Here is a 10084-nt window from a genome sequence, read left to right on the forward strand (position 1 = left end):
TTCAAAAATTTACAAACATGAAAAGTAGATTGGACAGTGATGTCAGCAAGACGGCCAACTAGAAGCTCGTAGCACTCTTCACTCCCGACAAAGAAAAAAAACCCACAAGGAATAAGCAACTATATTATGACCAAAATAACTAAAAGAGAGCTCCAGAGAATAGCAAAGAAGTGGCAGAAATCCTGTGGAGCATAGAAACCCAGGATGGCATATAAAGAAAGCAAGGAAACATCTTGCCTTCAGTATCCCCATCACCCAGCTGGAATCAGCTCAGAACCAAGAGGGACTCCCTCTTGCAGAGAAAAAGTAAATAAGAAGATCCCAGCACCTGCCATCACCGTCATGAATACCTGAGTCTTCACTACTAGAGACTCCTGCAGTACTCACAGGCTTTGAAACTAGCTGAGGAAGCTCCTCAGAGTCTACACTGAGCTACCCTCAGAGAAAAAGCCATTACTGTGTCCCCAGCTCCTGTGACCCATGTTGCTACTGCACTGTACCACCTTAAAACCAGAGTCACTGCCAGAGTGCATCCTACATTAGGGGTGAGTAGCTATTGCAGTCCTCCATCCCTGAAGCTTTGCTGCCACTGCAATATGCCTACCTGGTAACAAGTCACCCCTAAGACAAACTGCTGCTCTGCCCTACCCACTAGGTCCAAGCTACCACAAAGATACTCCATCCTCTTCATTCCAGAATCACTCTGCCCTGTTGATTTGGGGTCCCGAATTGAAGCTGCGTTCTGCTCCTTGGAGCCCAAGCCACTGAAGCACCCATTTTTCCCCCGAGCCATGCCAGTGCTATTCCCTGCTCACCAGGGACAGACCACAACCACAACCCAAGCCCCTGGGCCTGAGCTACTTGGGTGTACCTCAGAGCAACAGATCCTGTCTTAGCAAGAGAACTGCATCCACTTGGACCTTGAAAAGTGAACCTCTGCCTCAAGTTCCAGTTGCTACAGCAATTTCACTGAGCCCAGGAACCTGACCCCACAGCTGCTCCAATCACTAGTACTCTGGATCCTAGTGTTGTTGCAGCTGCCTGAGGGCTGTGTCAGACCCAACATCAACAGATATCCCCTCAGCTAAAACTTTCCACTGAGAGAAAGACAAGAACAAAAGAATTGCTAAAAGCCTGGCCTTTATAACATACACAGCCACTGTCACTGCCACAAATTCCTGCAGCCTAGAACACTAAGGCACTTGTAGTCATTGTTGACATTGATCACAAAAGAAGCTGGATAGAGACTACATCATGTACTCACAAGGAACCAGAGCCAGTGCATCCTGCCCACCCAGCAACCTCAGGCCCATTTGAAGGTGAAAGTCTTCCCCTACAAAAGCTCGGTTTGGAGGAGGTGATTGCACCATCAGATGTGGGACATCAATGCAGAGAAACAAGAAACAAAAAAGGAAGAAAACATGAAAACACCAAAAGAACACAGTAATTCTTCAGTAACTGACCCCAAGAAATGAAAATTTATGATTTACATGAAAAGGAATTCAAAATAATGATCTTAAGGAAACTAAGTAAAATATACAAAAACACAAATAAATAATTCAATGAAATTGGAAAAATCCCAATGGTATTCTTTACAGTAGTAGCGAAAAACAATTCCAAAATTTGTAGAGAAACATAAAAAATTCCAAATAGTCAAAATAATTCTAAGCAAGAAAGACAAAACTGGGAGCATCATACTTCCTGATTTTAAATTAAATCACAAAGGTATAATAATCAAAACAGTATGGTGCTAGCATAAAAACAGACACATAAACCAGTTGAACAAAATAGAGAACCCAGAAATAAATCCAAACATATACAGTCAACCAAATTTTTATAAGAAACTGATGATTATTTTCCATCAACCTTATTTTTGTGTTGCTTAGCAGTCTGGAAAAACATCTTAAAACCACTCAGTGGTCATTCCTACCCATTCAGTGGCCTGAGAAGTGGGAGCTGCAGACCTGTCTTCCATGGCAGGCTCAACACTCCAGTCTTCAGCAAGGAACTACTAAATAGGCACAGAAGGCACCTGCGCTGCATGCCTTCAGACCTGTCTGCAACCTCAGGCCGAGTAGCAGTAAACTCAGGAGCTGAAGCAGTCTATTCAATCTGAAATTTCTACTTAGTTACAGCTTTTTTAGCAGCGGCCTGCTCTTACTTTGTAAGGTGTTCAGGATCTCTGTAGAAGTAGAGATCAGCCATAACCCCTCATAGGTGTTCACAGGAAATGGTGCCACATATGCAAACCATTTCCTTGGCCAGCATCCATCACATCAAACCCATTAACTGAGTTCCCTTGTTGTTGCATGGGATGGCAATGTCCACATAATACAGAGGAGAATCTGTGTTACACAAAGCAATGGTAGGCAGGTTACCATAAGATGCCTCTATGAGAGGTTGTTGGTCAACCCTGGGCTCAGTAACCATCAGAACCCATGGCTTCAAAAAGACCATCTGGATCTGGTTAGTGACGTTTTCAGGAGTGAAGCAGCAAGTTATAGGAGTAGCTTCAATGACAATAGCAAACTGTAGCAAGGCCCATTGGCTAGTATTCTTGGAGGATGTGACACTAACATCAGCAGAGTTTTCAGTGGCAACAAAGACACAAGCTGCCAGCAGAAGCTTCTCCCAGGTCCTCCTCATATTTATGATGTAGATGCCATCACTTTTCCTCTCATAGATGTACTGTTACACTTTGAAGTCAAGGTTGTTGTCACCTAAATGGGTTCCTGCAGCAAAATACTCAAGAACATCCTCCTCTTTCATTTGCAGGACATCAAGGGCTTTGGACATTTCGAAAGTTTCCCTTTAAGTTATGACACAAATCCACAATAGCACCCATTTGAACCCCTCTGTAGGTAACATGGCTACAATCAACTAATTTCTGACAAAGGCACCAAGAGGACACAATGGGGAAATAGTGGTCTCTTCAAATAATGGTTCTGAGAAAACTATTTCCAAATGCAAAAAAAATGAAATTGGGTGCTTATTTTATACCATGCACAAAAAACAACTCAAAATGGATAAAAAGCCTAAATGTAAGGTTAGAAATTATAGAAACTCCTAGAAGAGAATATGGGGGAAAAGCTCCTGGATATAAGTCTTGGCAATAACTTCTTAGATGTTACATTAAAAGCTCAGGTAACAAATTCAAAAATAAATAAATGGCACTACATCATTCCAAAAACCTTCTGCACAGCAAAGGAAACAATCAACAAAAGGAAACAGCAGCCTACAGATAGAGAAAAATATGTGCAAACCATATATCTAATAAAGGGTTAATGTCCAAAATTTATAAAGAGCTCATACAACTCAATAGCAGTAAAACAAATAAGCTGATTTTAAAATGGGCAAAAGACTTGAACAGACATTTCTCAAAAGAATATCAAAAAAAAAAAAATGCCAAAAGGGATATGAATAGGTGCTCAACATAATTAATCAGGGAAATGCAAATCAAAACCATCATGAGATACTACCTCATATTTGTTTGCATGGCTACTAAAAAGTCAAAAGATAAATGTTGGTGAGGGTGTGGAAAAGGGGAGCTCTTGTGCACTGTTGGCAAAAATGAAGACTGGTACGATTATTATGAAAAACAGTATGGCGATTTCTAAATAAATCAAAAATAGAACTACCATATGGCCCAGCAAACCTTTTTCTGGGCAAATAACCAAAGAAAATAAAATCACTATCTTATAAAGATATCTCCCTTCTGTGTTCATTGCAGCATTATGTGCAATACCAAGACATGGAAACAACCTAAGTATCTACTGATGAATGAATGGTAAAGAAATAGTGGCACGTCATATACACCATGGAATACTATGCAGCCATAAAAAAGGATGAGTTTGTGTCCTTTGTAGGGACATGGATGCAGCTGGAAACCATCATTCTCAGCAAACTATCGCAAGAACAGAAAACCAAACACCGCATGTTCTCACTCATAGGTGGGAACTGAACAATGAGATCACTTGGACTCAGGAAGGGGAACATCACACACGGGGGCCTATCATGGGGAGGGGGGAGGGGGGAGGGATTGCACTGGGAGTTATACCTAATGTAAATGACAAGTTGATGGGTGCTGACGAGTTGATGGGTGCAGCACACCAACATGGCACAAGTATACATATGTAACAAACCTGCACGTTACACACATGTACCCTAGAACTTAAAGTATAATAATAATAATAATAATAATAATAATAAAAAGAAATAGTGGCACATATATGCATATATGAATATTATTAAGCCCTAAAAAATAATAAGCTCTTGCCATGTTCTACAACATGGATGAGATTGGAGGACATTGTACTAAGTAAAATAAACTAGACACAAAGAGAAAAATATTGCATGATTTCACTTATATATGCAATCTAAAAAAAAAAATTAAATATCCATATACAGAGATCAAAATATTGGTTACCCAGGCAAGGGAGGGGAGAAATGGGAAGGAAATGTGGAGATGTAGGTCGGAGGATACAAAGTAGCAGATATGTAGAATAAGCAGGTCTAGAAACATAATGTATAACATGAGGACTATCAATAATAAACTTGTACTGTATTTGCAATTCATGCCAAATGAGTAAATTTTAACTGCTACTGCCACATGCAAAAAAAGCGAGTAACTGTGAGATGATGGATATGTCAATATGCTTCTGTATAGTAACCTTATTACTATCTCTGTCTATTCCATAACACCATCATGTTTCATGCCTTAAATATATATAACAAAATTTATTTTAAAAAAATTAATGAAATAAAAACAGATCAGTCTTCACCACTGCCAAGGGAATTTGGCAGTGGATTCTTGGATGTGACATCAAAAGCATTAGCAGCAAAAGAAAAGGCCAATAGATTAGACTTCATCAAAATTTAAAACTTTTGTGTTTCAAGGGACATTAAAAAGAAAGTGAAAAGAAAACCTACAGAATAAGAGAAAATATTTGCAAAGTATATATCTGACAAAGGCCTAGTATCTGGAATATCTAACAAACTCCCACATCTCTACAACAAAAAGACAAGCAACCCAATTTAAAAGTGGGGCAAAGGACTTAAACAGACACCTTAACAGTGAAGATAAACAAATGGCCAACAAGCACATGAAAAAATGCTCAACATTGCTAGTCATTTGGGAAAAGCTAATCAAAACTACAATGAAGTACTACCTCACACCCACTAGGATGACTATAATAATATTTAAAGCAGAAAAGAACAAGTATTGGCCAGGACACAGATAAATTGGAACTCTTGTACATTGCTGTTAGGAATATAAAAAAGTTCAGCCACCGTGGAAAATAAATTGGCAATTCTTCAAGAAGTTAAACACAAAATTGTCATATGACCTCACAATTCCACTTTTAGGGTTATACTCACAAGAAATAAAACAGGTATACAACCAAGTACATGTGCACATAATTGTTCATAGCAGCACTATTCCCAATAGCCAAGAGATAGAAACGCTTCAAATGTCCATCAACAGATGAAAGGATAAACAGATTTGTATTATATTCAGTTAGCCCTCCATATCCTGGGTTTTGCATCCATGGATTCAAGCAACTATGAATCAAAAATATTCAAAAACATTGTGTCTATACTGAACATGCACATGCTTTTTTCTTGTCATTATTTCCTAAAAGATATAGTGTAACAATTATTTATACAGTATTTTCATTGCAGTAAATATTATAAGTAATCTATGGATAATTTAAAGTATAGGAGAGGATGTGCATAAGTTACATGTGAATACCACCTGAAACCAATCCTGGAACCAATCTCCCATGGATACCAAAGGACTACTGTACATGCAAGTGGATTATTATTCAGCCATGAAATAAACCAGATACAAAAGGTCTCAACTCATGTGATTTTATTTTTATGAGATATCCAGAATAGGTAAATCCATAAAGAATGAAGATTGGTGGTTGTCAGGGCCTGGAGAGAGAGGGAATGGGAAGAAACTAATAGCTAAAGAGTTCTACTTGGTAATGATGGAAATGTTTTGAAACCATACATAGGTGATAATTACACAATATTATGGATGTACTAACTGCCATGAGTTGTTCACTGCAAAATGGGTAATTTTGTTATGTGAATTTTACCTGAATAAATTATTTTAAAAATAGATTGATAACCTCAATAATGTTCAAGGAAGGTCCATCAAAGAATTTTTCTGTATGGAAATACTTCGTTTTTTAAAGAAAATATAGTAGTCATTCCATAAATTTTTAATAAGCCAGTAAGTGTATCAGTAAATCAATTAATAATGCTATCTTGAAAAAACATTCTATTGTAAGGAACACAGAGGAGACTCCAAGTAAATTTTCAAGCAACATAAGAGAATCCTTGCCCACGATATCACTGTTTTATATAAAACCATTACCAAGTGAAACAAAAAATTAAAACTATCCATAAATTTGCCAAGATAGCATGTAATACTATGACATAATGACAATTTTTTCCAAAGTATGTTACTTGTTTATTTTATTTTTTTATTTCTCTCTCTGTCTCTACTGAGGAATGTTTTTTCTTCAAGTTAGAACTAGCTAAATACTATTTAAAGAACACTAAGTGAAACATTTGTCTCAGCTCTGAAGCTCAGTCAGCTGAAAAAATAAGTTGAAAAAACTTATAGTTAATGTTGTTATTGCTAAATTACAAGGAATACCCTTCTAAGTTTGTTTATAATTTTGATATTTGTTTATGTTGACAGTATCTTGTTTTTGATTGTTTTAAAGTTCCAAAGGTTATTTGTACATAAATACTGCATTGTGGAAAAGAATACTATTTGGCAATTAATCAAAGTTGGCCTATGTGTGTATAAGTCAAGATCTAACCTCACAGGATATAACAAAAATTATTCCAAATGTCTAAAATAGAAAATTTTCATATGAGAAATTGGTTACACAGGTGATGAAAGAGTGAGAGGCTGCACAAGAGACCATGAGGCACCCTAGAGATTAGCTGCAACAGGGAGTTACTACCACCCCTAGGCTTAAAAACAAAGACCTAAGCATCCAGGTCACCTGGCTGAACTTAGAATCACCATGAGTCAAAGGCCTCAGATACTACCCGAGACACAGAGAGAAGAAGAACCGTGGCTTCTCCCTTCTTCCTATTGAAATCTCTCACCAGTACATTGCAACAGGCAAATCCAGACAGAAGCTAGCTGGCTGATGTAGGAGCCTAAGGAAGGGACTTCAGGAACCAGCCCACTACAATATAAAAGCAAGTAGGGAAGTATAAGGCTGAATCTCAGGGCAAAAATATCAAGGACCAACACAGAGGGCAAAACTAATTACCCTGTGATGGATACAATGTTATATGAACTAGAGACATAAAATAATGTATAGTTAGTCTCTGTCCTCAAGGATCTTACCATCTACTTTGAGAAATAGGCCATCTGATGATTAGCTTATTAGTATATAGTTCACTCCTAAATATGAAGATGAAGACAAAGCTTGGTGAGATGCCATAAACCTAAAATTAACATAAGTCTTGATTCCTTCCTTTCCATGCAATCTGCTCATTATACCATCTTGTAGTCCTATTTTTCTAATTATTCCTCAAGTCCGTTCACTTCTTTCCACCCAGTATTTTTTACCCTGAGGCTAATTAGTCTCTTACCCAGACATACTACCATTGACTACAGATAATTTCCAAGTTCACCTCTACCATCCTTCAATTTTCTTTACACAGTAGCAAATGATCTCTTAAAAAATACAAGTAGCACTCTGCAACTTCTTTACACAAACCTTTTCAAATTCTTCATGTCACTTTTGAGTTAAAGACCAAAATCCTTATGTAACCTAAATCATGCTGTAAAACCTGGCCTCCACTCAGCTTTTCAATCCCATCTCATGCCTTTGCCCTGTAAGTTCTGGACACACTAATCTTATATGTCCATTTTTCCAAAGGACAAGATCCCTCTAACCCCAGTGATTTTGCATATACAGGTCCTTTTGCCTGTAACATAATCCCCATCTCTCCTAGCCCCTACACCACAGTCCAAGTTAACTCCTGTTCATCCTTCAAGATCTCATCTCAAACATCCCTTCCCCAGGGAAAGCTTCCCTGACTCTCTCTCCCCCTTAATGAAGGCAGATTATTTGTTACAAAATCTAATAGCCACTAATACTTTATTTTACAGCATTTGTCACATTTCATAAGTATACATTTGTCTAATTATTCGATTGCCTCTATCTCTAGTATAAGCCTTATGAAGCAGATGCTATGTCTCCTTTCTCACTATTACATCCCTATCACCTTGCATCATGCTTGAAATCTAGGAGAGTCTCAAAAAGAAAGTAAGGGAAGGAAGAGAGAGAGTTGAGGATAAAGGAAAGGAGAACATTGCCCAGAGTTCTACACTTTTAGTGATAGATAGAATTCAAAACTTGGAGCCCTGACTCTACCACAATGCTGCATCTCATAGAGCAAAGAAAAAGCATGAATTTCATACCAAATCCTAAATAATTCAAACTTTTTACTCTAAAATCTGGCATCATTATTTCTGCATCAGTCTTCTTGCTGGCCCAGTGAACACCTCAGTTTGTCAGTTGCTTGACCACTTCTCCTCCAATGACCTTCTTTCTCATTCCCATGGTCACAGTCTGAGCCTTGGCATCCCCAGTAAATGCACCACCTCCTAAATTTCATTCTTAAGCATCTCACTTTGTGATCCTCACCTCCAACCCTTCCTGCTTGCTTTCTCTAGCAACTTCACGCAATAATTCTTGGTTTCTAAGCCACTGACCCACCTCATCAAGTTTTCCTGGGCCTATCATTTTAAGAATTCCTTTACAAAAGTCTCAACCTTTTTGCCCCTCTTTCACATGACAAAGTTCCAACTCTGGTTGAATCTAACTGTCTCCTCTGTGCCCACTCCTGGAGGAAAATTACACAATTAAGAGTCTACTTCACTTTAACACTGTAATCACAAATCTTGAGTCCCAATTGGGTACTCAACACTGATGAACATTACGACCAATTACTTAGGTAGTTTACTTTCTACATTTTCAAGACACCCATTTTATATTCTTGCTCTTCTCAAGCACTCTGCCTCCTTCCACAGTCCTAACATTCATCTGATGCCATGCCTGACTTCAGTGAGAAAATGAAGCCACCTAAGGATAGCTCCTCATTTCCCCACTGTTAATCTATAACAATTTCTACCTCTGGATGTTTCTTCTCCTCCCTCCCTACAGTTACAATCTCTCTTCCTTCCAAGGACCAGCTGCTCAGCTATGCTCAGTTTCATTCTCATTTTTCATTATGCTAGTTCTTTGATTACCCTCTTTCTATTCTGCATTGCCCGTCTCTTCCACTCTGTTGAACCCTTTCCATCAACGTATTCTCAAATATTGTTCACCTTAAAAACTTTTGATTCCACATCCCCTTCCAGCTACTGTCATGTTCTATTTTCTTTACAGCAAAAATTCACAAAGAAAAAAGTGAAATATACAAGAGGATATTTCCCCTTTCACTCTTCAATACACTCTAATCGGCCTCCATCTCTACTACCTTGATGCACCTTAACAAGTTTGTCAGTGGTCTTCTCTCCTGCCAAATCCAGTAGGCCCTCTGCTGCATGTTATGCCCAGTAGGGTTTGACCTCTTTGGCCACCTCTTCCTCAAAAGATTATTATCTGTAGGGCTTCCATGACACCAGTCCTGATTTTCCTCTTATTTTCTGAGCTTCTGCTTTTAATTTTCCTGTGTATTGCCTTAGTTTTTTGCTTAATATCTAAATGTTGTAGTTCCTCAGGTTCAGTCTTAGTCCTTTGTTTCTTTTCTACCTACATAGCTTATAAGTGATCTCATCCAGCCCATTTTTTTTTTTTTTTTTTTTTTTTTTGAGACGGAGTCTCGCTCTGCCACCCAGGCTGGAGTGCTGTGGCCGGATCTCAGCTCACTGCAAGCTCCGCCTCCCGGGTTCATGCCATTCTCCTGCCTCAGCCTCCCGAGTAGCTGGGACTACAGGCGACCGCCACCTCACCCAGCTAATTTTTTGTATTTTTTAGTAGAGACGGGGTTTCACCGTGTTAGCCAGGATGGTCTCGATCTCCTGACCTCGTGATCCGCC

At 38.6% G+C, this 10084-nt stretch overlaps 1 pseudogene; it reads right to left on the reverse strand.

Annotated features, from left to right (window-relative positions):
- Positions 1-1903: 1903 nt before the first annotated feature.
- On the reverse strand, positions 1904-2796 carry LOC117093374 (annotated as a pseudogene).
- Between the last annotated feature and the right edge of the window lie 7288 nt (positions 2797-10084).

The sequence above is a fragment of the Trachypithecus francoisi genome, unplaced genomic scaffold, assembly GCF_009764315.1.
Source record: "Trachypithecus francoisi isolate TF-2019V2 unplaced genomic scaffold, Tfra_2.0 Lachesis_group12, whole genome shotgun sequence".
In the NCBI taxonomy this organism is placed as follows: domain Eukaryota; kingdom Metazoa; phylum Chordata; class Mammalia; order Primates; family Cercopithecidae; genus Trachypithecus; species Trachypithecus francoisi.